Source organism: Somniosus microcephalus, chromosome 10 (genome assembly GCF_052327205.1).
Source record: "Somniosus microcephalus isolate GS21.2 chromosome 10, FLI_Smic_1.0, whole genome shotgun sequence".
NCBI classification, from domain to species: domain Eukaryota; kingdom Metazoa; phylum Chordata; class Chondrichthyes; order Squaliformes; family Somniosidae; genus Somniosus; species Somniosus microcephalus.
This window is the reverse complement of record NC_140996.1, coordinates 119,673,686-119,696,703: the sequence shown is the minus strand read 5'-3', so window position 1 is coordinate 119,696,703 and position 23,018 is coordinate 119,673,686.

Below are 23,018 nucleotides of genomic sequence, written 5' to 3'. Positions count from 1 at the left end.
TAACCGGCAAAATTCAGGAGTAGGTTAAGGTAAGTTTTACTTCATATTACTGGCCGTTCCTCGATCTGTGGCTGTGCAATCGGGTGTGGCTGCAGCTGTTGCTAAGCAACAGGGACACTTGGATGTTGTGGCCATTGTTCCTGCACCTGTTGCTAAGCAACAGGGAAGCCTGGGTTTGTTGCTGTATACGGAGCTCTTAGCTCTCGTACCTTTTAACTATAGCTCTCGGTAATCCGGACTTTTTAATAAACCAGCACCACGCCGGTCCCGTCGGCGCCGGATAAAAAAGAGTTTCCTGGCTGTACTTAAAGTACATAATCACTAGGACCGGATGGGATGCATCCTAGGATGCTGAGGGAGGTAAAGGTGGAAATTGCGAAGGTACTGGCCATAACCTTCCAATCCACCTTAGATACAGGGGTGGTGCCAGAGGACTGGAGAATTGCAAATGTTACACCCTTGTTCAAAAAAGGGTGTAAGGATAAACCCAGCATCTACAGGCCAGTCAGCTTAACCTCGGTAATGGGGAAGCTTTTAAAAACGATAATCCGGGACAAAATTAACAGTCACTTGGACAAGTGTGGATTAATTAAGGAAAGCCAGCATGGATTTGTTAAAGGCAAATCATGTTTAACTAACTTGATTGAGTTTTTTGAAGGAAGAGGTAATGGAGAGGGTTGATGAGGGCAATGCGGTTGATGTGGTGCACATGGACTTTCAAAAGGCATTTGATAAAGTGCCACATAATAGGCTTGCCAGCAAAGTTGAAGCACATGGAATAAAAGGGACAGTGGCAGCATGGATCCGAAATTGGCTAAGTGACAGGAAATAGGGAGTAGTAGTGAACGGTTGTTTTGGGGATTGGAGGAAGGTATACAGTGGTGTTTCCCAGGGGTCGGTATTCGGACCACTGTTTTTCTTGATATATATTAATGACTTGGACTTGGGTGTACAGGGCACAATTTCAAAATTTGCAGATGACACAAAACTTGGAAGTATAGTGAACAGTGAGAAGGATAGTGATAGACTTCAAGAGGACATAGACAGACTGGTGGAATGGGCGGACATGTGGCAGATGAAATTTAACGCAGAAAAGTGCGAAATGATACATTTTGGAAGGAAGAACGAGGAGAGGCATTATAAACTAAAGGGTACAATTCTAAAGGGGGCACATGAACAGAGAGACCTGGGGGTGTAAGGGGTGGTGTGTGTGGTCAGCTTTGCCTCTGACTCCCTGAGCGGTTTGAATCGCTCCCACTCCCTTGGTTCTAGATTTTGGATTTATTTGGGGGTTGTAATGAAATTGCAACAGACAACTGAGTTGGTTAAAAGAACTTAGATTTTTATTTTTGAGACAGGAAAATATACAATACAATAAAACTTATCACTCTAAAGGGGGAACACTTCGGAATATACGAGGGAGAATGACAATAGACAAAATACTTCACCCCTCCCAATCCCACTACACTAACTAGGTTGGATTTCAGAGGACCAGGGAAATGCTCACCAAACGACAGTTGTAGAGGTTCGCGATTTCGGTGTTCTCTTTAGTTGTGGCGGTTGGGGCCTGCTGTACCTCGAACGTGGTGGAAGATTTCACCTGCGTTGGGTTTTCAGTCTTCGCATGTCCGCTGATGCGGTCGGATGCGTATTTGGATTTATCTGGTAAGTACCCAATTTCCTTTGGTTAGGTATAGGTTTTAGAGTCTTTTGATTTAAGCTTACCCAGGGGTAAGTCAGACTAGTTTGTAGAGTGGAAACAAACTTGCGAATTTTCGGTTTCTTCCAGGTTGGTTTCTTGTTGGTCGCGGTGGCCCAATATTACCTTGTTGTTGGTAATATTGTTAGTTGTTGGTTTCTTGGGGCCTTTGGTTGCTGCGATTCTTTTCTCCTTCCATTTCATTCTCCTTTCCTCAAGTCTCCGATTCTCTGACTGTGTGCAGTGATGATGATGATGAGTAGTACTCTTCTGAACCGAACTGAGCTGAACTCCACTCCTTCTGAACCGTACTTTCTGAACTGCTCTCCTGCTCTGAACTTCTCAACTCCTCAACTTTTTTTCAATGTGTAAATGCAGTCCTCAATTATACTGTTTTGAGGCCTGGCTTATCTGACCGCCAAATCTCCACTGGTTCATTGTTAATTTTGGCGGGCTCGTTAACTTTTATAGTTTTTAAAATTCTTATCGAGTTTTGAGCCGGTCCGATCTATCTTTAATTGATTTTTAACTATTTTTGGGATTGCTTCAAAATCAGTTTAAGTGTGTGAAGTGGTTTTTGGATGTTTCCCTGAGTGGTTAATCTGTTGTTCGATTGTCTTCTCCTGCTGGGGCCAGGGTCTCTTTTGTTGATTAGTGGCATGTGCTGTATTATTCATGTACTTGATGGCCCTGCAGTTTTTGGTGGGAACTGTCGTTCCGTAGGCCTATTGTCTTTATGTGGAATGACTGAGATGGTCCAGAACATTCCCAGACAATCTGGCCTTTGCCAATACTCAAACTGCTTGTTTCGGGGGCCCATCCCACCTCCTTTTGTCGCAGCCTTCCACAGGCCTGGACATGCCTTTTAAAATAGCCAAAAATCCTGGGGTTTTGATTTTAAGCCCCTTTCTGGCCCAATATTCTTTTAAATAGTCCAAAATCTCTTCTTTTCTTAGTTTGGGGGAATCTGTAGAATTTTGCGAACCTTACACATCCCCCTGTGACACTTTAAACACTATAGTATCATCCTGGGTGAGCAAAATTTCTGATCCCCAGGAGCCAACCTTCCCTTGTATTGCCTAAACTAAAAACCAAAACACTCTCCCATTCCCCTTTAGGTGTAGTGTTTAACAGATATATACAAGGTATGAAAATTCAATTACATTCACATCCAAGCACGGAGGGGGTCCAACACCCCTGCACCACTTGGAAAAAATTACACGCACATAGGAAAAATAATGACACACACACTCATCAAACTTTATTTTTAATAACGGTCAAGGTTGGTTTTATACCTGGTCATAGACTTTATTTTTGCCCCTTGCTCCCTCATGTTGAGAGTGGAGCTTCCTGTCCCTTCCCTTGCACTTTGTACACAACAAGTAGAAAACTATGCTGAGCTGGCAAACTACTAAAACATGTGAAGCCAGTCGAATCCAAGAAGGGACCTCTTATATTTTCAAAAATGTCCCACCAGGGTGGAACTACAATATCTTGGCCCCTATCTCGACTGTCTTCTGTTCTAACATATAGAAATGCTTCTTTGAGATGATCACTGCTTTTAATAGGGCAGTAAGATGTTCTGGTAGAGGGGGAATTTCATAGCCGAAATGTGTTACGTAATTTTGCAGGTTGGTAATGTTTTCCCTGACAGTGAGGTGAACAGTTGAGGGTTCAGGGATGGGTACAATCATTCCTGGGCCACTTGAACTTCTGCCTTGGGTTTAAAACAGAAACTGCTGTCACTCACCGGACACCAGATGTGCTGTCCATGCCGGTAGTGGGGCGCACTTGTGGTGACATAATATGTCCCACCCCCTATGAATGCTACCTGTGGGGAAACATGGTCTTGTGCCATTACCTCCATGGTACAGTTCACAGGTCATGCGCCAGCAGCTTTAAACCTGCACTGTGGTCTCGAATAGGCATTCAAGTGCTGGGGACACAGTATTATGTGTGCTCCCCGGCTCCGGAGAGGTCTGTGCCTGTCATAGCGTGCTCCCACTTTATGACATAAGGTGGGACCTCTGCGAAACGGACGTGTGCACCCCCTTGAATGATCCCAATGTTCTCCACCCTGTATACCGGTGCGGGTCAGACTGTCCCACCCATGACCGGCATCCTCACTACTATCCCCATGATAGTGTGATTAGAATGTCCACAGTCCACTGGGGCAGGGTAGGCTTCAGAGGCTAGGCAGAGCTGACATGGGCTCAGCGAATTACTAAGTGGGTGGAGGGCTGCGAGATGCTTGTTGCTAATCCAGAAGGGGACTTAACCTTGTTTTAAATCCTCCAGGTTGCTGCGGCCCTCACCCAGCAACCATGCCCCGTAAAGCACGCACACCTCATTCTGTGCAGCTTGATCCGAAGCATTCCTGTCCTCCGTATGAGTGCATTTACTGTTTTAGCGTGTCTTTCCAGCTCAGCTATTATTTCTTTTAAATGGACCGTCATAGCCTGGTCCTCGTGTAGCTCTGAGCCTACCACTGTATTCTCCTCTGTTAGGATTTTTCTTAACTGGGTCTTTAAACCATTTATCTGGGTTTGTAACTCTATATCGTCTAGGCTGTTTATTACTGAGGATCCTGTACTATAGGCAGTGAAAATATCATTCCAGTCTCCCCTTCTTTGTCTCCACGCACCCATATTATGCTCGGGATGTAAACTGTACAGTTTTGCTTTGTCTACACTGGCAAAGTCGAATTCATAAAATTTCTTAAACATTTCCTTCAGCAGGGCTTGGTACAACTGTTCTGTCTCCTTAGGACAGATTCCCCTGGATAGGTGGTGGTGGCTCAGAAAGCTGAGCAGGGACATAGGAAACCCTACAGTCGACTGGGAACGATTGGGGAACAATACCCATCGGACGATTACAGGGACCCGAGGGGGAGTGAGTGTGTGCTGGGACAAGTGGTGGGAGCCGGATCAGGGAGTTTATGTTTGTATGTGGGGGTCAGAGAAAGTCTGCCCCACAGGCATATCCATCATTTTCCATCGGCAATGGCAAGATGCCGGGGAGGGGATGGGGTGGGATTCTCCTCGGTGACGCTGACCCTTGTAGCAACGACCTGTACCCTGGGGCATGGGATGGAGGCCTCCCTGTGAACCTGGTCTGGCTGGAGTACTGAGTCGAGTTAGACCCCATGCACCCTGGCCACCTTCCCTCGTGGAAGTAGATGGTGAGTTCCTCCACACCCCGTTCGCCACCCACTGTGGTAACAATCGGTGCTCTCTCTCCCGAGCACCCATAGATGTGGGAGTCCTCCACGTCGCCTCGGTCACCAATGCTCACCCCTACCAGGGCGAGCAGGAGCAGAACCTTCCTCATGCCAATTTCCTTTCTGTAGGGGCACACAAACAAAATAGCCATGTCCCGAGAAGGTTCTCTGGCCTGACACAGTTATCAAAATTCCAAAACTTAAACTTATTCTATACCAAAATTAAACAATAATTAATTCCAAAACCTAAGAAAACTGTAAAACATTCTCAAACTAAAACCTATGTACATCCGCCGCCCGTCTCCAGACAGCCAGGCTAATTCCTGATTGGCCTCTGCCTTTTGTGGAATCTGGGCAGCTTGTACGCCTGGGCGTAAGGTGACCTGTGCCACCGGACCCAGAGAGTCCTCCTTAAAAGACCTGGGAGTTTCCCTGAATCCCAGTTAATCGGGGGAGTGTGCCCTCCTGTGCTGCAGCACACTACCCCTTTCTGATTGGCTGTCGAGTCCCTGTCCTGTCCTGTGGGTTCCCCGCAGCCTGGTGCCGCAGGCTGGGGACCCTTCTCTCTCTCTCTGCCCAACACTACTTCTCCTGTGAGTACCTCACCTTTGGAGGCTGTGGGCTGGGAATCTGTGTCCTTAGACCGGTCCCTGACCTTGGGTTTTCCCCTTTTGTTAAGGGTTCTCCTGGGGCTGGACCATTTAAATTGATACTCGGGTGACCACGATAGTTTAGGCTGTGGTATGCGAGGAGACCTCCTTAAGGCTCCGGTTACTGGGGGCGTACCTGAATCCCACTTAATTGGTGGGAGGGCCTCTCCAGTCACACACGTCACTGCCCCCACCTTTGCGGTCTGTGAGTCTGTCGCAGCTGCAGGCTGATGATCTCTAGCTTTAACACAGTTCGCCCTTGCTGGCCGTTCCCCACTCTCAGTTTTAAACAGTTTACAGGAAACTTTCGATTAACCGGCCACTAAATAACCGGAAATGTCGGTTAACCGGCAAAATTCAGGAGTCGGTTCAGATAACTTTTTTTACTTTTAGTTACTTTTTTTTTACTCATTTCTGGCTGTGCAAGCGTCTAACTGAAGCTGTTGCTAAGCTACAGAGATGCTTGCAAGCTGTGCTGATTGTTTTGAAGCTATTGCTAAGCAACAGGATTTGTTGCTAGATACGGAGCTCAGAAGCTCCGTATGTTTTAACTATAGCGCTCGATTCTCCGGCATTGTTGATAGACCGGCACCAGCTCAATCCCGTCCGTGCCAGATACCAGAAAGTTTCCTGTACATTGCTTAATGTAACTAGCAGCCTGCCAGTGAACCTGTTTTAAAGTCTCGTCCGCTGCCCCGAACGGGCCTTCTATGGACTCCCCATTCTCTCTCTTTACCAGGACGGCCTTAAGGACGGAATCCTGGGCTTGGACCTGCTTTAAGTCCGGGGCCAAATCTACCCCCTGTGTGCCTCCCTTGTCCCGGATTGCGGCTACCGGACCTGCTCTACAGGGATCCCAGAACTCTCCTTCCCTGGCCCCCTGCTTGTCCACCTCGTCGGTCTTTTGGTTACCCGCTCACGTGGTATGGAGGGATCCTAAATCTATGGCAAAAGGTTTGGACATTTCCCCAGCCTGCTCGTTCCCTGTGAATCCCATTAGGCTAAATGGGACCTTGTTAGACCTGGGTGAATTGGTCGGGTCTTCTGAATGGACCACCGTGCTGGAAGCTCCAGTGTCCACCAAATATCTCCCCTGCACCGTCTCCACCCCCATCTTAACACAGGGCCTGCCCCCCTCATCATATTCAAGGGGACACAAGTCGACAGGCTGTGCTGGTTCTAGTCATAGGTCTGGGTTGTATGGGGCAGATGGGGTTAAAGCACCAGTGGTGGTGGCTACCTTCCCTGGACCATTTAACAACACTCGAAGTGCAGCTACTAATGAATCAAACGTGGGGGGAGAGGTCGGTGTTTCTGTCTTTGGGGCAGGAGCTGGGGAGTTCTTTCCTATGTTATCCTTCCAAGGATTTCTACAGTCCCTTCTCCAGTGCCCATTCTTCCCGCATTCGAAGCAGTTACGCTTCGTATCGGAAGGGTTACCCCCATCCTGGTGCCACTCTTTCTTACACTGGCTAGGTTTTATTTCATATACTTCTCCTTTTGGTGGGTGCTCTTCTATCCCTTTACCGTTCCGGTAAGCCAGGGTCAGTTGTCTGACCACTGTCTCCTCAGTGACCCGGGGGTCTTTCGGGTCAAACCAAAGCTCAGCCTTAGCTCTGATCTGCGGCAAGCTGTTTGCCACCAGGCTTCGGAGCCAGTGGGCCAGCTCGTTCTGGTTCAGGTGAGCCCGGTTGAGATCCCCATTGCAGGCACTCCTATACACAGGCCACAGCCTGTCTGCGAAAGCCTGTGGGGTCTCCCCTGCTAGCTGTGTAGTCTTCTCCACCCGGGAGAAAGGACTACCATCGTTCATACCCATGGCCTCCAGAACTTCCTCCCGGATAGCAGCGCACCCACCCTGCCCTTTTTTGCTCTCCGCAGAGAGGGACTGGTAGAGGTTGCCATCCAGGGAGAAAAGGAGCATTTTGGCCATTTCAGAGTCATCGCACTCATTAATGCCTGCTGCTTGTTCCACTTCCATGAAGTGGACTGAGGGGTCTCCCTTTTGGGTGAGTTTGTTCAGGTGGCTTACCATAGCCCTAAGCTGTTGGGTACCGTGGGGAATCACGAATTGGCTTTCAACGGGCCCCTGGCCCTCACCACCTCCGGGCGGGCCACACCTTTGCTGCCGAGCCGGGCACATTGGCCCCGGCTCCAACCTTTCCTGCATTGGCTTGCCCCCTGCTGCCTGCTGCCAAACCGAGTCAAAACCCTGCACCACAGGTGGTGGTGGTGTGCACTCCTCCCTGCCCTCCCTTGTAAGATTCGCAAAATTGAACATTGTCCTATAAGGGTCTATTGGCAGAAGAGGCCTTAATTTTAAAGACTGTTTTAAAAGAAGCCCAGAAAAAGGGGGCATACAAAATGGCCACTGTAATGATCAGTAACATGTCATTCTAGAATGGTACATTGGTGGAGCTGTATGTTGCTGTATGTAGGAGCTGTATGTATATAAGTGTGGGACTACCCACGATGCACTAGGCTACCCACAAGGCAGTAGTCAACATGGATACTGTACCAAGTCCACATGGCATGAATAAAGTGACTAGCTAGAAGCTAGCTGTTCATAATGAAAACGATTAGTTATTAATGAACATAACATGGTACCAGGATTGGTAAAATCTGCTGAATATTGTGAAATGCGACATGGAGAAGTCGAAACCACCAGAGGGTTTGAAACTCACGGGGAATGTTGACTGCAATTGGCGGACTTTCAAACAACAATTCGAACTCTACATTGCTGCCATCGGGTTCGGTACGAAGCCAGATGCAAGGAAAATAGCGTTGCTGCTCACGGTTGCAGGCCCGCAGGCAATAGAGGTACTTAATACATCTGTATTTAATCAAGAGGAGGACAGAGAAAAATTGGACGATGTGCTAAAGAAGTTTGATACACATTGTTCTCTCAAAAAGAACGAAACCTATGAGAGGTACGTGTTCCGTTCACGGACACAGCAGCAAAATGAGACTTTTGATAGCTTTAAGAACATAAGAACATAAGAAATAGGAGCAGGAGTAGGCCAATCGGCCCCTCGAGCCTGCTCCGCCATTTAATAAGATCATGGCTGATCTGATCCTAACCGCCAATCTACTATCACAGAACCATCTCCTGAATCTAACAGAATTAGACACACAAAATAGGAGCAGGATCAGGCTACACGGCCCCTGGGCCTGCTCTGCTACCCATAGGGCCATGTCTGATCTGAACCTAGACTCATGTCCAAATTCCTGCCCGCTCCCCGTAACCCTTAATTCCCTTTACTTCTAGGATACTGTCTATTTCTGTTTTAAATTTATGTAATGATGTAGCTTCTACAGCTTTTTGGGGCAGCATATTCCATGGACCTACCACCCTCTGAGTGAAGTAGTTCCTCCTCATCTCAGTTTTGAAAGAGCAGCCCCTTATTCTAGGACTATGCCCCCTAGTTCTAGTTTCACCCATCATCGGGAACATCCTCCCCGCATCCACCCGATCCAACCCCTTCACAATCTTATATGTTTCAATAAGATCGCCTCTCATTCTTCTGAACTCCAATGAGCAGAGTCCCAATCTACTCAACCTCTCCTCATATGTCCATCCCCTCATCCCCGGGATTAACCGAGTGAACCTTCTTTGTACTGACTCGAGAGCAAGTATGTCTTTTCTTAAGTATGGACACCAAAACTGTATGCAGTATTCCAGGTGCGGTCTCACCAATACCTTGTACAACTGAAGCAATACCTCCCTATTTTTATATTCTATCCCCCTAGCAATGAAAGCCAACATTCCATTGGCCTTCTTAATCACTTGCTGCACCTGCATACTAACCTTTTGAGTTTCGTGCACCAGGACCCCCAGATCCCTTTGTACTTCAGTACTTTCCAGTTTCTTGCCATTAAGATAATTACTTGCTCTACGATTTTTCCTGCCAAAGTGCATAACCTCACACTTTCCAGTATTGTATTCCATCTGCCAAATCTCTGCCCACTTACTTAGCCTGTCTATGTCCCCTTGCAGGTTTTTTATGTCCTCCTCACTCACTACTTTCCCTCCCATGTTAGTATCATCTGCAAACTTTGATATGTTACACTCGGTCCCCTCCTCCAAATCATTAATATAGATGGTAAAGAGTTGGGGACCCAGCACTGACCCCTGTGGAACACCACTAGTTACTGATTGCCAGTCTGAGAATGAACCATTTATCCCAACTCTCTGCCTTCTGTTAGATAGCCAATCCTCTATCCATGCCAGAATATTACCCCCAATCCTGTGATTTTTTATCTTAAGCAATAATCTTTTGTGTGGCATCTTGTCAAATGCCTTTTGGAAGTCTAAATACACTACGCCCACTGGTTCCCCTTTATCCACCCTATATGTTACTTCCTCAAAGACCTCCAGCAAATTTGTCAAACATGACTTCCCCTTTATAAAACCATGCTGACTTTGTCCTATTAAATTATGATTATCCAAATGTCCTGTTACTGTCTCCTTAATAATGGACTCCAAAATTTTACCTACCACAGATGTTAGGCTAACCGGTCTATAGTTTCCAGCCTTCTGTCTACTGCCCTTTTTAAATAAGGGTGTTACATTAGCAGTTTTCCATTCTGCCAGGACCTTTGCTGAGTCCAGGGAGTGTTGGAAAATTATTACTAATGCATCCACAATCCCTACCGCCACTTCCCTCAAGACCCTAGGATGTAAGCCATCAGGTCCAGGTGATTTATTCGCCTTGAGTCCCATTATTTTACCAAGTACCACTTCCTTAGTGATTTTGATCGTGTTTAGCTCCTCCCCCCCATAGCCCCCTGTTTGTCCAGTGTTGGGATATTCTTAGTGTCTTCTACTGTAAAGACTGATACAAAATATTCATTCAGTGTTTTTGCCATCTCCATATTTCCCACCATTAATTTCCCAGTCTCATCCTCTAAGGGACCAACATTTACTTTAGCCATGTGGTGTATGTGCCTTTAAAAGCAATTGTGGTGTATGTGCCTTTAAGAGCCCCAGGTGTGCGCAATGCCGGTAATTGCCACTTGGGCTATATAAGCCTGTGTATTGTGTATATCTTTTAGAACCGCCCCAGACTTGCTTAGTAAATACCTATGAACCAACTCCTGTCTTCAGTGTCTTTATCTACACACGGACACTACAGTGGCGACGAAGTGGAAACGGACTTACCTGCAATTCGGCAGCACCTCAAGGACATCGATTCCTCCAGCGTCCAGAAGACTGAAGGAAGTAATAGAAACTGTGGTTTCACCAGCTGGTCAAGCTGGTGGCAGGTACTGCGCTAATCCTTCCTGGGCGTCAGGCTGGGGCTCCAGCGGCGGGCTCTACAGCTGAGACAGGCAGCGAAACCGGAGGCAAGCAATAACGGACTGGGAGGGTGCACTCGGGAGACGGCCGGCGCGGCAAGCAGGTCAGCGTTTAGACCTCCGTCGGGAACGAGTCTCCAACAGTGAATAAACGGAAACCACAGTAAAACAGCATTGTTATCGGTAGCAGCGGCGGGAAAGCGCAGGAAGCGCCATATCGTTGCTACAGAGAGAAAAAAAAAAAGCGCGGGAAGCGCCATATCTTTTTTTGAAATGCCTAAGTCTGGCAATATTGATGCTTTTGATAATGAAACAGAGCCTAACTTTGGCAATATTGATGTTTTTGATAACAAGATAGAGGATTGGACCACATATGTAGAAAGAGTGGAGGTGTTTTGCACCGCAAATAGAATAGAAGATGAAAAAAAAGCTTCAGTGCTTCTGGATCTAATGGGCGCAGAAACATACAAGCTGTTACGCAACTTAATCACTCCAGCCGAACCGATGGACAAGAATTTTGAGGAGATTGTTGATACCCTACACTGCCAATTCGAGGCAGGACTGGCAGATTCTCTGCAAGACAAATTCATCTGCGATCCCCTAAGTGTAGAAACACAAAAAAAGGTATCTTCTGGAAAAGATTTAACACTGGACAAGGCTTTCAGTGCAATAGGAGCGGCAAAGATACAGCAAAGGCCACAGGACTTCGGCACCCATGAAATGACATGGGGTTTCGAAAGATGTTATCGCTGCGGCAGATCCAACCATGACCAGAGGGATTGCTGGTTCAAAGAAAAAGCATGCAGGCGATGCGGAAAGATGGGACACATTCCACGTGTATGCCGATCTGAAAATAAAAAATCCACTAATGGGAAAAGAGTCAATAAGGAAAAGCACAGAAAGGTACAAATGATGACGGACAGTAGCTCCAAAGACCAGAAGAGCGATAGCGACTCCGGGAACAAGAGACTAAGCTCTCTCAAATTACATAATGTAATTGCCAATGAAGATTACCAGACCATTTGGGTTACCCTCATAATAGCAGGGTCCCCAGTTAAAATGGAGCTAGATACAGGATCAGCTCTAACCGTAATAAATCGACGAGATTACGAGAGGCTATTTTCGCATATACCTCTAAAAGACACATCCATTATCTTAAAAACATATACGGGGCAGAAAGTATACCCCAAAGGAAAAATAAAGGTGCCTGTGGTATACAACGGCAAAGAAATACAAAAGTTGTATTTATACATTCTACAAGATGGTGGTCCACCGTTGTTGGGATGTGAATGGATAAGGAAGATACGTTTAGACTGGCACTCCATTCAGGCACTGACGGTGACCAGTAAGGAAAAAAACAATGATGACATCATACCTGAACGATTAAAAGACATCTTGGCCAACGCCAAAGAAGTGTTTCAAGAGAAACTAGGAACCTTGAAAGGCATCACCGCCTCAATAAAAGTGGAAGATGCAGCAATTCCAAAATTTTTTAAGGCAAGACCGGTGCCATACGCAATACGTCCAGCAGTCGAGGCAGAGCTGGAGAATTTGGAAAAGGCAGGCGTATTATCCAAAATAGATTGGAGCGAATGGGCAACACCCATCGTTCCAGTCATGAAAAAAGCATTGAAAAGTAACTCTGAGGAACAGAGAAAAATTCGCATCTGTGGGGACTTTAAGGTGACTGTAAACCCGGTCCTTCACACGGTACAGTATCCGCTTAGAAGATATTTTCGCCTCACTATCCGGAGGAAAACGTTTCACAAAAATTGACTTGGCACAGGCATATCTACAGATGGAGGTTGAGGAGACCTCTAAAAAGTATCTCACAATAAACACACACAAAGGCCTGTACCAGTACAATCGACTGGTTTTTGGAGTAGCATCAGCTCCAGCTATCTGGCAAAGAGCTATGGAGCAAGTCCTGCAAGGGATTCCGGGGACTCAGTGTTACCTAGATGACATCCTTATAACAGGAGAAAACGACAACGAGCACCTTGCCAATTTGGAGCAGGTGCTCACTAGGCTGAAAGAACGGGGCCTACGAGCAAATCGCCCCAAGTGCGAATTTTTCCAAAATCAGATATCATATTGTGGCCACATAATTAATAAGGAAGGGTTGCATAAGTCACCTGAAAAAATTGAAGCAGTTATAAAAGCCCCAGCACCTGAAAATGTTTCACAATTGAGGTCATTCCTGGGATTAATAAATTACTATCATAAATTTTTACCGAACTTATCAACTATTCTACACCCTCTTGATGATCTTCTACACACAGGAGTGATTTGGAAATGGAACGAAGACTGTAAACGTGCCTTCCATAAATGTAAAGACTTAATCACATCCGAGAAAGTTTTGGCTCATTACAACCCATCACTACCAATCAGACTGGCGTGCGATGCATCCCCTTACGGCATAGGAGCGGTATTGTCCCATAGATTCCCTGATGGCTCGGAACGGCCGATAGCTTTTGCGTCACGCTCATTGAACTCAGCTGAGCGTAACTATTCCCAGATAGACAGGGAAGCACTCAGCCTGGTATGGGGAGTGAAGAAATTCAACCATTACCTACATGGACAAAAATTTACCTTGCTGACTGACCATCAACCCCTCATCTCCATATTCAACCCTAAGAAAGGTGTCCCCATTATGACGGCACAAAGACTACAGAGGTGGTCCCTTTTTCTAGGGGCACACCAATACAACATTGAATACAAAGGTTCAAAACAGCATGGGAATGCTGACGGTTTATCGCGCCTGCCGTTGCCAATGATAGAAGAGGCACCTACAGTAGACCCAGTAGAGATATTCCACTCTACCATAGTGGAATGTCTACCGGTGACAAATTCTGCCATTGAAAGGGAGACAAGAAATGACCCTACTCTCTCACGGGTCTACGATTTAACAGTGAAGGGATGGCCAGCACATGGCGAACCACTGCCAGCATTCTCGCAAAGAAGAGAACAGCTGTCAGTGTGCCGAGGAACCTTGATGTGTGGATCCAGAGTGGTGATTCCACCCAAACTCCAGGATAAAGTGCTAAAGGAGCTTCACGAGGGGCATCTGGGTGGAGTGAAAATGAAGAACCTAGCTAGGGCGTTTGTATGGTGGCCAGGTATCGATGGAGACATCGAAGACATGACCAAGAGCTGCCTAGGATGCCAGAAGGTCCAAAATGCTCCGCCACAGGCCCCTCTACATCCATGGGAGTGGCCCTCATCTCCCTGGCAAAGGGTGCACATCGACTTTGCTGGTCCATTTATGGACTCAATGTTCTTAATCGCAGTTGATGCACACTCCAAGTGGCCGGAGGTAATAAAGATGTCCTCCACCACCACGGAAAAAACCATCACAGTATTAAGGACCATATTTGCCAGGAATGGGCTGCCGGAACAGATATGTTCTGATAATGGACCGCAATTTGTGTCCGAAGAATTCAGAAAGTTCTTAAAGAACAATGGGGTAAAGCACTACACGTCCGCCCCATACCATCCCGCCACCAATGGATTGGCTGAAAGGTTTGTCCAGACCTTTAAGAAGGCCATAAAGGCCATGGGTAATGAAAACATAAAACTTCAGCACAAGGTGGATAACTTCTTATTTGCATATAGGAATGCAACACATATGGTTACAAACCAAACTCCCGCCATGATGTTCTACAATAGAAACCTAAGATGCCGGCTGGATTTGGTCAAGCCCAACATCCGAAGGGACGTGGAGAACCGGCAGTTTCAGGGCATGAATGAAAGGCCAACTAGGGCCTTCCAGATAGGCCAACCGGTTTTGGCCCGGGACTACCGTACCGAGAAATGGCAGCCTGGAACTATCTGCACACGACTAGGACCACTGATGTATACCGTGGACATCGGAGAAAGCATAATAAGGCGCCATGCTGACCAAATCATCAAGTCATCCGAAAAGGGACAACCTACACCACCACGCTATACATCTAACGATGAAGTAGAGATACCCATATCTACCTCCGATCCGGTGATACTGGAACCCGATGAACCCGACACTGGCCTTCAAGCCGAATCAGCCTTACCAGAAGAACCTACTACACCACCAGAAACTACTACACCCCCGAGGCGTTATCCGGACCGAGTCAGGAAGCCTCCTGAGAGACTAACTTATAATTAATTAATACAGCAATGTATATTATTTTGCATATAACATGTAATTAATAATTACTTAAAATATGATGTACTAGTTAGCTAGAAGGGGAGGAATTGTGGTGTATGTGCCTTTAAAAGCAATTGTGGTGTATGTGCCTTTAAGAGCCCCAGGTGTGCGCAATGCCGGTAATTGCCACTTGGGCTATATAAGTCTGTGTATTGTGTATATCCTTTAGAACCCCCCCAGACTTGCTTAGTAAATACCTATGAACCAACTCCTGTCTTCAGTGTCTTTATCTACACACGGACACTACAAGCCACCCTTTTTCTTTTTATATAACTATAAAAACTCTTACTATCTGTTTTTATATTTTTTGCTAATTTACTTTCATAATCTATCTTCCCTTTCTTAATCAATCTTTTTGTTATTTTTTGCTGTCTTTTAAAGTTTTCCCAATCCTCTATCCTCCCACTCGATTTGGCTATCTTATATGCCCTTGTTTTTAGTCGAATACTATCCTTAATTTCTTTACTTAGCCATGGATGGCTGTCTTTTCTTTTACACCCTTTTCTTCTCAGTGGAATATATATTTTTTGGAAGTTGTAAAATAACTCCTTAAATGTACACCACTGATCATGTATCGTCTTACCCTTTAATCTATTTTCCCAATCCACTCTACTCAATTCCGCTCTCATACCTTCATAGTCTCTTTTATTCAAGCTTAGCATGCTTGTTTGAGATCCAACCTTCTCAGCCTCTAATTGAATATGGAATTCAACCATGCTATGGTCACTCATTCCAAGGGGATCCTTTACTAGGACATTTTTAATTAATCCTATCTCATTACACGGGTCCAGATCTAAGGTTGCTTGCCCCCTGGTCGGTTCAGTTACATACTGCTCAAGAAACCCATCCCTAATACACTCAATGAACTCATCCTCAAGGCAGCCCTGCCCAATTTGATTTGTCCAATTAATATGATAGTTAAAATCCCCCATAATTATAGATGTTCCCTTATTACAAACCTCAACTATTTCCTGATTGATACTCCGTCCAACAGAGTTGCAACTGTTCGGAGGCCTATAGACTACGCCCACTAGTGTTTTTTCCCCCTTATTATTCCTTATCTCCACCCAAACTGTTTCATTATCCTGATCTTTTGACCCAATATCATTTCTCTGTATTACAGTGATTCCTTCCTTTATTAACATAGCCACCCCACCTCCCCTTCCTTCTTGCCTGTCCTTCCTGATCATTAAATAACCTGGTATGTTTAATTCCCAGGCATTGTCACCCTGCAGCCATGTTTCTGTAATGGCCACAAGATCATACCCATATGTAGTTATTTGTGCCATTAACTCGTCTATTTTGTTACGAATGCTACGTGCATTCAGATAGAGAACTTTCAAATATGTTTTGTGACACTTAGTTCCTGCTTTTGCCCTTTTTATTACTTTACCTTTTACTCCATACCTTCTGCCCCTTCCTGACACGCTCTGGTTTTTAATTTCCCCACTGCTACCTGAGTCTATGACCTTCTCTGTTGTCATTTTTATTATTTGCTCTCTAGGAACCTCCCCCCCACAATTAGTTTAAAGCCCTCTCTACAGCCCTAGTTATATGATCTGCCAGGACTCTAGTCCCAGCACTGGCCAAGTGAAGCCCATCCCAACGGAACAGCTCCCTCCTGCCCCAGTACTGGTGCCAGTGTCCCAGGAAGCAAAACCCATTTCTCCCACACCAGTCTTTGAGCCAAGCATTTAACTCTCTAATTTTATTTGTCCTAGCCAAATTTGCTCGTGGCTCAGGTAATAATCCATTATTACCCTTGAGGTTCTGTTTTTTAATTTGACCCCTAGCTGCTCATACTCCTTTGACAGAACCGGCTTCCTAGTCCTATCTACGTCATTTGTACCAACATGGACCATGACAACGGGATCCACCCCCTCCCACTGCAAGTTTCTTTCCAGCCCAGAGGAGATGTCCTTAACCCTGGCACCAGGTAGGCAACACAGCCTTCGGGACTCTCGCTCTCGGCTGCAGAGAACTCTATCTATCCCCCTAATAATACTATCCCCTACCACTACAACATTTCTATTTACTCCCCCCTCTTGAATGGGCCCCCATTCCATGGTGCTGTGGCCAGGTTGCTCATCCTCCCTGCAGTCCCTGCTCCTGTCCCCACAGGGAGTAAGAACCTCAAACCTGTTGGACGAGAGCAAGGGCTGCGGCTCCTCCAGCTCTACCTCCTAGATCCCCGTACCTGCCTCACTCATAGTCACACCGTCCTGTCCCTGACCATGGGCTACATCTGAATTAATTAACTTCATAGGTGTGACCACCTCCTGATACACAGAGTGCAGGTACTTCTCCCCCTCCCTGGTGTGTCGCAGTGTCTGAAGCTCAACATGGAGCTGAAGTTCCTGTAGCAGCAGACACTTGTCACAGACGTAATCACCGTGAGCCTCAATGGGGTCCACCGGCTCCCACATCTCGCAACAATAACACATCACCTGCTCCATTCTATGTAATTAATTAAATTTGTTATTGTTAGTTATGGACACCCTCTGCCCGATTTTAGATGCTAGTATCCCCTTTCATTAATTGGATTTAAATTAAATCAATCCCTCTAATTACACCAGTTAAATGGTTTACCAACAGTCACTCTGCACCAGAAAGGCCTTATTAACTACAACCCACAGAGTTAAAGTTTGAAAAGAGCACCTAACACCCCACTTACCCTAACTCACACTTACCCAAACTCACAGCACTCTCTGCTGACTCGCACTCAGTGCTTGCTCGCACTAGCCTGGTCTTTTTATACTGTTTGTTTGTTTACAGTCAAATGAGTCACCCCTGCTGATTGGTTAGAAAACTGGTTTCCACTGCCTGCTGTGCCAATTTACTCCTACTGCAGTGTAACCTTGTTTAACTCTTCTTAAACCAACAGAATCCCAAATATTTAACTTTTCCCCTTTACTTAAACTGCTTAAGTAATCTTATCAAGAATGATTTAAAGAGAAATAACAATTAAAGAACTCTCACACTTACCCAAACTCACAGCACTCTCTGCTGACTCGCACTTTGTGACCGATCTGAAACTGAAAGCACAGACATGTAATTTCTCTGAGCTGAAATCATCCATGATTCGTGACCAGATTGTGTTTGGTATTCATGATAAAAAGGTCAGGGAACGACTGTTGAGAGAAACCGAACTAACATTGGAAAATGTTGTGAAAATATGCCAAGCCAGTGAGCTAGCTCAAAAGCACGCGAAGACTTTCAGTGAAAATAATAATAATGCGATTGTAGTAAGTGATAGTGCTGCTGTCGGTGCTGTGTCCTACAAAGGAAAGAAACGTGGGCAGAACAGAAATGAAAAGCAATCAGAGGAAGGAATTTTTAATTGTAAACGCTGTGGTTACAAACACCAGTCACGACAATGCCCAGCATTTGGCAAAATGTGCACAAAATGTCATGGAAAGAATCACTTTGCCAAACAATGCTTTTCAAAAGTAAAAACAAAGAAAGGGCAACAAGTCAATGTGATTGAGGACACTGATTTAAGTGAGACATTTTCTGTAGGAATGGTGTCATGTGACAATATCAAAAAGGATACAGAAAATGTGCAGCCCTCAGGAATGGACAATGCTGAACATAAAGTTAATGCAGTAAAAGAGGACAAATGGATAATGTCACTGCAGGTAAATGGAGCATTAGTTACATTGAAACTAGACACTGGGGCAAAAGCAAACTTAATCAGTATGAGTGACATTAAAAATATGAAAGAAAAGCCCAAAATACAGAAAAAGTCAGTACTACTGAAGAACTATAATGGACAGAAAATAGATAGCTTAGGTGTATGCAGACTTAAAGTGACAGTCAATGACAAAGTGCATCATCTCATGTTTTCTGTTGTGGCTGAAGGACTTGATTCACTACTAGGTGACAAAGCTTGTGAGGACTTAGAACTGATCAAGAGAGTCTACCGTATAAACTGTGCCATAAGCAGACCAGATGACTCAGTGGATTCTGTAGTGAGTAATTTCCAGTATGTGTTCAAAGGATTTGGAGTTCTACCATTCACTTACAAGATCCAGCTAAAGGAGGATGCTCAGCCAGTGGTACATGCTCCACGGAGAGTTCCAGCACCCCTGCGTGACTGGCTCAAGAAAGAACTGGACAGAATGACCACACTAGGAGTCATCAGGAAAGTCAAAGAGCCAACAGATTGGGTTAACTCCATGGTATGTGTAAAGAAAAAGAACAATGATCTAAGAATATGCATGGATCTAAAGGACTTAAATGCAAACATAAAACGTGAACACTACCAGATTCCCAAGTGAGAAGAAATCACCAGTGAAATGTCAGGTGCCAGATACTTCACAAATCTCGATGCCTCACAAGGATTTTGGCAACTAAAACTGGATGAAGAGAGCACCAAATACTGTACCTTCAACATACCATTTGGCAGGTATTGTTTCCTCAGAATGCCTTTCGAGATAATATCTGCATCTGAAATCTTTCATAGAGCGATAGAACACATAATTGAAGGTCTGGAAGGAGTTCGGGTCTATGTTGATGACATCATCATCTGGGGCTCCACACTGAAAGAACATAATGAGAGACTGACTAAAGTGCTACAGAGCATACGCCGGAATGGACTAAAGCTCAACAAAGCCAAGTGTCAGTTTGGCGTCCAGGAAGTCACTTTCCTAGGAGATAATCTATCTGGTAAAGGAATAGAGCCAGATATGGAAAAAGTAAACGCCATACTCAACATGCCCCGACCCACTGACGAAAAAGGAGTGCTACGCATCATGAGGATGATAAACTTCATTGGAAAGTTCATTCCTAACTTGTCAGCCAAGACAGCCTGTCTGCGAGACCTGCTACATAAAACAAATGAGTTCGCATAGACAGAAAGACATGAACAAGAGTGGATGAACCTCAAAAGAGTGCTGACAACCACACCTGTACTCACCTTCTTTGACCCAACAAAGAGAACCAAAGTGTCAACGGATGCATCAAAAGATGGCCTAGGCGCGGTCTTGCTACAAGCAGAGGGTGAAGATTGGAAGCCTGTTGCCTATGCCTCCAGGTCTATGACTGATTCTGAGTGTCGATACGCCCAGATTGAAAAGGAATGTCTGGCTTGGTAGTTGGACTATAAAAGTTCCATGGCTACATATATGGACTTCCCACCTTCACAGTTGAGACTAAGATATAAAAAAGAACCTGAATGAGATGTCTCCAATGATTCAACGACTCATGATGAAGCTGCAAAGATATGACTTTGAACTGATCTACACACCAGGCAAACACATAGTGTTAGCAGATGCACTATCCCAAGCACCCACAATGAGTCATGTGAGCTCTACTGAAGAAGACGTGGATGTTCATGTGAGTATGGTCACTGCTGCGCTGCCTGTGTCAGACACAAAATCAAAGCAGATAGCAGAAGCAACAGTAAAAGATACAGTGTTACAAACAGTAATAGAGAACATTCATCATGGTTGGCCAAAAGGTTCCTGTCCAAAGTAGTATCACATCAGGTCAGAGTTGAGTGTCTCAAGTGGACTATTACTAACACAGAACAGAATAGTCATTCCACAGGCTCTACGTCAAGACATGCTCAAAAGGATTCATGAGGGACACCTCGGAATTGAAAAATGCAAAAGGAGAGCAAGAGGCACTGTTTATTGGCCTGGCATAAATAAGGACATTGAGAACATGATAGGCAAATGTGAGACATGTCAGAAACACCAAAACAAACAAACAAAGGAACCAATGATAGTAGCTGACTTACCAACAGCACCATGGCAAAAGGTTGGTATGGACCTTTTTCATTTGAATGGTAAAGAATATCTAATAGTGATTGACTACTATTCTAACTATCCTGAGATGGCGCTGCTCTCAAGCACCACAGCAAGCAGTGTCATAATGCATGCTAAATCCATCTTCGCCAGACATGGAATTCCCAGGATTGCCGTTAGCGACAATGGTCCGTGCTTCAACTGTAAGGAGTGGCAACAGTTTGCAGCACAGTATGACTTTCAGCACATCAAAACCAGTCCTTTGTATGCTCAGTCGAATGGTAAGGCAGAGAAAGGTGTTCAAGTTCTCAAACAGCTACTGAAGAAAGCAACAGAAAGCAAATCTGATCCTTATCTCGCCCTGCTGAGCTACCGAGCCTCACCTTTTGACTTTGGTTCTTCACCTGCTGAACTCCTAATGGGTCACAAGTTGCGCACCACGCTACCCTGCTGTGCAAAAGAAAAGCAGAGTAAGGAGCTGAGACAGAGACTTCAACTGTTAAAGCTGAAACAGAAATCATACTATGACAAGTCATCCAAAACTCTGAAACCATTGACAAGGGACGATGTTGTCAGGATTGAGGATCCAGATGCATGGAACAGGAAAGCTACAGTTCTTGAGGAAGTAGGACCAAGGTCATACACTGTTAGAACTGAGGAAGGACAGATTCTCAGGAGGAACCGCCGTTCCCTCCTGAAAACACAAGAGACTATCCAAGAGCAAATCGATGACAATGCCGCAACTGAATCTTGTCACTCACCACCAGAACAACCTAACACAAACACACATACAGGCTCTCATGAAAACACATCAGACTTACCTGTGCTGAGAAGATCCACACGTGAAGTAAAAAAGCCTGATAGACTTAATCTTTGAGTATAAAGTAAAGCTTTGAAAATGTGTTGACTGTTGTGAAAATGTTTATGTTTATAGAGCACTAACAAAAGTGTTACTGATATCATCTTTATCTTTTTTCTTGAAAGTTGATTGATATTGATTTTGTTCAACCTCAAAGAAAGGGGGATGTAATGATCAGTAACATGTCATTCTAGAATGGTACACTAGGTGGAGCTGTATGTTGCTGTATGTAGGAGCTGTATGTATATAAGAGTGGGACTACCCCCGATGCACTAGGCTACCCACAAGGCAGTAGTCAACATGGATACTGTACCAAGTCCACATGGCATGAATAAAGTGACTAGCTAGAAGCTAGCTGTTCATAATGAAAACGACTAGTTATTAATGAACATAACAGCCGCCAGTCCCCGTGACCAGCTTTTTGGGACACTTTAAAATGGTTCCTGCAGTCCCCAGACAGCCTTTGTCGATTCAGCCCACAGTAAGTTCTGGAAGGCTGTTTCGGAGAAAACGAAACCAGACAGAACCACATGCATATGGATTGGATACAGATCCAGTCAGATCGGCCTGTAGATAAAGGCCATCTAAATGTTTACCCAGACAAAGGAAAACAGTTTCATATTCATAGGGGGAACATCAAGAACTGTTTAAGACATCAGAAGTACGTTAAAAACAATACAGGGTCATTCCAGACCAGAGATGGCCGTTACAGGCCATCCCAAAGTAGTTTAAAACATAATAACTACCCCGCTGTGCTACAAGCCCGCCAAAAGTTAAACAAAGACTAACCTTGATCTGGCGGGAGATAAAGGCCTCTTTTGAGAAGTATATCTGGGGACCCGGGGTAGCGATCGGGGGAATCACGTTCTGAGGATCTTGGGCTTCATCATCTTTACATTGTGAGCCATCGAAGAACGCAGCCCTTTTCGGTATCGGTATGGAGTTCGAGTGGAGACGACGGAGGATCGAGGTTCGTGATGGGAGATCAAGTCAGCATCTAGCCCCGGGGTAACTGTCGGGAGATCATCGACCAACCCCGGGACGCTGACAAAGATAGGTGAAACCTATATGAAAACGGTGAACCAACTGGGCTGTGCGACGAAACCCATGCGAAAATGGTAAAACAGTTGGTTTCTCCCTGCACAGACTTCCAGGCCTGCTGACATCCAGCCTGTCCGTGATCTTCACCTCGAGGGAGAAGAAAGTGTGTCGCAGCCCACTGCCTTCCGCTGACCACGTGAAGACAGGACGCCTGAAAGGATCAAAACGCAGACCTTTTTTTTCAAAACTCTATACTTTCCAACTGGATTAGTGAGCATGTTTCTGGCCCCTCATAATCTGATCTAGATAGGCTTA